Here is a 4,850-nt window from a genome sequence, read left to right on the forward strand (position 1 = left end):
GCAGCTCTAGAGAAGTCTTGTATCCGTGCGTGTGATGAGGTTATGAGTGAGGAAGTCATTAGTAGGTCATTGGAGGAGCGGAGAGAGCAGCTGGGGGAATATTTTTTACCAGGTCAGAAATGTAAGTGGGACAAGAACTGTGGAGGGATTTGAAGGCAAACCACAGAAGCTTGAATTTGATTCTTCCCTGGTAATACTTACCTATATAGTGACCAGTGAGTGGCAGTGACGTGTATATGCTCCACAATGATATCCATCGATAATCTGTCTAGCAATATATACCTAGGGGTCAGGCTGTGAGGAAGAGGCAATCTCCCCCAATGGTGGGAAAGGTCTGGGTTTCCAAAGGGGGGGGGGGGGGGGGGTGTACATGTTTTTGTCCATTTACTTTTTTGGAAGATCTCCAAAGACCTTTTATGGATAGGAGAGAGGGGACATACACTTGCTACCCCATTTCCTATGCAGGAAAGTCTCGAATCTATCAAAGGGTCTGGGTTTATTATTAAAGGGCAATAAAGCTGTTACCCTTAGCCGGCTGCATTAGCTGAGCCATGCTTTATGTAGGATTGGTTGAATTTGCTTTATAGGTCCTGACTTTTAAAGTTCTCCAAGGCTGGAGAAGATACACTTTCCCTGGTAAAGCTGGGTGATCCAGCAAACCTGGAATGGGGTTTTTCAGTCATTTGCTTTTTGCTAGAAAATGTTTTGAATCCTAGACCAGATTCATTCCAGGTTTGCTGGATCACCCAGCTCGACTGATAAAAGTGCATCTTCTCCAGCTTTGAAGAGCTTTAACCCCCTTAGTGTTCTAATTCTGTCTGTATTTACATACAAAAAGCGTTACATTTTTTTGCATGGAAATTTATATTTCATTGTAGGTTTATAATTCTTAGGCATAACTCGCCGAAATATGTCCAATATTTATTAAATTTAATATTGAACTTTAAATTAAAAAAAAAAAAAAAAAAAATAATATAATTCTATATAATATAAAGATTTTTTTGTATTGGACTCAATTCAGTTATTTTGTATTGAATCCAATACAAAGTTATTTGAATTTCCTGCCGCGCCCACCACACGAACCATTGCATGCACTGATGTCACCGGGAAATCCCAGAGAACGTCTCAAACTGAAAACATTGCCAAAACACAAAAAGCTGTATATATATAGTTTAATATCTAGTTTATTCATAAATTCCAGAGAAAGGTTACAACTCTTGAAATGTTATTTTATTTGTTGTTTGCTTTCATTGAGGAAATTTCCCTTCACACACTTCCTGTTCCAGATTCACAACAGGATGTAGGAGAAAATCTCCCCCCAACAAGTGGGATCCACCTATGTGATGTACACGGATCATGTGTGCCCAGTAGAAGATTTGCCCTCATTTCTTGTTCTGGAGTCAATAATTGATGGCCCTCCCTTTCAGTGACAATGACAAGTAATTACATGTAACCATTCCCTAGCTCTATCCACTAGTACATAAAGACTGACTGGAGACACACTGACTCAACCTAGCACTGTGTCACACGTGATCACATAGCAGCCAGTCCTGGTATTGCAGACACATAGGCCTGGAAATGACAGGCAGCTCTGACACAAATCCGACACACCAGGAACACTCACAGACCTGTGTGTTGGGCTCACTGGGAACTCACTGCGCATGGGTATGACGTCACAGGCAGCAGAATCTGATGTGACAGAGCGGCGTAAGTGTTTACATGACCAGGTCTGCCCTCCCTTTCCTGGGTGTGTTCAGTGTCTCCTCCTTTTCCTTTCTTCTGACAAGTGGAACCGTTGCGGCTCGGACTTACATTGGGCCCAGCTGTACTGACACCGGCACACCCCGTCATGTCACTGACGGTGTGACAGGCCGCATCGCCTGACACAGGTGGGAGCTCGGATCTTCGGGTACAAGGGGGGAGGTGACAGGGAGTGCAGGCTGTGGGATCCTTGTCAGTGTGTGTGTGTGTGAGATGCTGCTGACACAAAACAGCTGTGAATGCTGTGCTGGTATTATGTTATATAATGCAGAGACGGATATTAACCCTTATATAACCGGGCCAGCCCAATATAGCGGCTCCACCCAACCTCTGCAGAGGGGCGGATTGGTACATTCTGACAATAGGGGTGCTGTGACATTGCCCCCCCCTACACATTCTTGGGGTGTCACCCCCTCCAGTGGTAAAGTGATTCAGCACATACCTGTCTACTCCAACTGATGAATATTGGTATGGTCCAGAACATTCTTTGATGTTGCACACTAGTAATGGGTGATGTTCTCCTCCTTTAATATTAAACACTGCTTGGTAGTAACTAATCCCTGCAACACTGCATCTGCTTTATTATGCATGTATTGTGCCATGTTTCTATCCATATAAGTCACTGTTGCTGTCCTTTGCATGCATTGGCACTATGCATGTGAATGAGTCACTTAGTATGACCAGAGACTGATCACCTGTGGGCCAGTGTTCTTTTTAAAGAGGAACTAAACTCAAAATCCCCCAAAACACAAAAAATACACTTACCTTTAATGCTGCAGGAGGTCTCTTCCATTGGGTCCCGCGTCTTTCCGGCATCTGTCTTCTGGCCGGCGGTGCCTGGCCATTTTCTCCCCTTTTCCTGGTTCTTCTTCCAGCGTCGCCCAACCCAGGCGCGAGATCGGGTGATGTAGGGTGGAAAAAAACTTGACGATCTCACTGTGCATGTGTGAGATCAACAATTTTCTTTTCCTTTTCACAAAAAGCCTTCTTCATCTCAGGCAGGTGCAGAAGGAGCACCCAAGAGCCTCCAGAAATGCGTAACATAGGTATCCCGGAAGGCTTTGCGCTCCCATTCATTTATTTATTTATAAGGGGTGTTGCACTTAAAAAACAAACATCATTTTTACCTTACATAAAAGGGTTGTCTACCCTTTTATGTAAAAAGTGACATTTCTGAGTTTGGGTATGCTTTAGGTTTGGTGACCTATCGTCCTTTCCCCAAATCCCCAGCCTGATGACACACTGCCTCCATCAACCTACCCAAATGGATGATCTGTGAGGTGTGTTCACTTACCATTTCCACTGGGGTGATGAACATTACAAGTCACAAACGCCTTAAAGCATCCTGCCGATTACCCAGAATTCCCAAATTCATGGTCAGTAATGTTCATTATCTGTCTGATAATTGATGGACTCCACCCCTCCAAGGATAAACTTCAGAGAACCCCCAAATTTGATCTTTGACCCCCTGTACTTTGTCATGCTGGAGGCCATGACTAATAATTATCACTAACCGCATTTCTTTGGATGTTTGAGAGATTAAGGCTATGTACACACGTGCGAGAATTGTCGTTGGAAAGGATCTTTCACGATCCTTTCCAAGAACAAACGACTGCACGATGCATGAACGAGCACTGTACATACCGCACCGTTCTTCTCTATGGAGATGGGGGGGGAAAAACTACAGAGCGGCACCCTGCTGTGCTCTCTCCACCTTCACTTTTATTACGATCGTGCATTGTCCGTGGATCTGTCAGGAAGGTTGTACACTGTACACACTGTACACACTGTAACACTGTACACACTCATTCTCATCCGATATCAGCCCTGAGACGATTATTACCTAGCCTAACTATCCACATGGAATACTGACCACCGATGATGAATTACCCAAGGGCAGTTTGATGTGGTCATTTTGAAGTTGATGGGGACAAGTGGCATAGGGTGTTCTTGCACACAAAAAGGTGACCTGTAGCACTGTTCTCCCCAGCCACCACCGTGCACAATACAGTCACAATACAGGGGCGGCGACCCACCCACCTCCGGACGTCACTGGGAATCCCTGTAGGAGGTCTCTGCATTGTGCGGCTTGAGATCAGAGGAGGCAGACGTGTCCCCAGAACCAGCGATGGAACAAGGTAAGTGGGTTTTATTCTGCTTTTAGGTACCCCAAGTCTTACCCGGGAATACCGATTTTTGCATGGAAAATCGACCCCGAGTCAGACTCGGGAATACCGCTAGGGGGGTTAAAAGATTTCTGGGTAGAATACTGTGTAGGTTGAGGTTTGTCAGAGCAGCTGGAGCATGGGTCCTTCAATGACATATTGATGAATTGGAATCATAGGGAGCCATCTGATTAGACAGGGCCATATTCTTTCACATCATTTTACATGTATTTGATGTATTGCTCATAGTGCTTATCACACACCTACAAAATATTTTCAATGAATATATTAGTCACTGATACATTGTACCACACATTTGTTTTGCTTTACACGTGGACACAAGTTGCCAGCCTGCTGTACTGATATGTGAAGCCGGGTCTCATTCTTGGTACTGTATGTACTTGTGCCAGGCCAGTGTGGAACAGTTTTTGTCTACATTGTACCTCCATCACCCTTGATTGTTTCTTATGTTTATGAAATTTGCCCAGTTTAACAAAACTGCTGAAGGTGCCAAATGTCTTCATTGCTTGGTTGATCATATGGTGACTCTTGCACAATGAATTTGAAAAGTCTGTCATGTGGTTTAGTGCTCGGGGTTACTGCTAGTGACACCCGGGTGGCGAGCAGTGTCTGGGACGACTGAGTGGGGGAAGGATCAGTCAGCGGTGATTTCAGAGAAGAGCAATACTGGGTCGGAGATTTCAGTTTCTGGCCACTAGTATTTTCTGAATACAATTCTGTACTTTGGTTGTTTGACAGCTGTACAGGGAAGACAAGAAGACCTGTCGCTTATGCCATGCTATCACTTACAGGGGTTATAACTTTAAAAAGTAAAATGCATAAAAAACAATTAAAGGTCTATTTCTTGCACTGTGCTACTGTGCTATCACACATGGCTTGTTAGCTCTCTTGTAATATGTATGT

General features: G+C 44.2%; 1 protein-coding gene across 6 annotated transcripts in view; it reads left to right on the forward strand.

The window, feature by feature from the left end:
* The first annotated feature begins 1,738 nt into the window (after positions 1-1,738).
* HERC1 (HECT and RLD domain containing E3 ubiquitin protein ligase family member 1) overlaps positions 1,739-4,850 on the forward strand; it is an 89,437-nt gene continuing 86,325 nt past the window's right edge. For all 6 annotated transcript variants that reach the window (XM_072402066.1, XM_072402072.1, XM_072402073.1 and 3 more), the window contains exon 1: positions 1,739-1,889. The gene's annotated coding sequence lies outside the window, so the exon portion shown is untranslated. The remainder of the gene's footprint in view (positions 1,890-4,850) is intronic.

This window comes from Pyxicephalus adspersus, chromosome 2, assembly GCF_032062135.1.
Source record: "Pyxicephalus adspersus chromosome 2, UCB_Pads_2.0, whole genome shotgun sequence".
In the NCBI taxonomy this organism is placed as follows: domain Eukaryota; kingdom Metazoa; phylum Chordata; class Amphibia; order Anura; family Pyxicephalidae; genus Pyxicephalus; species Pyxicephalus adspersus.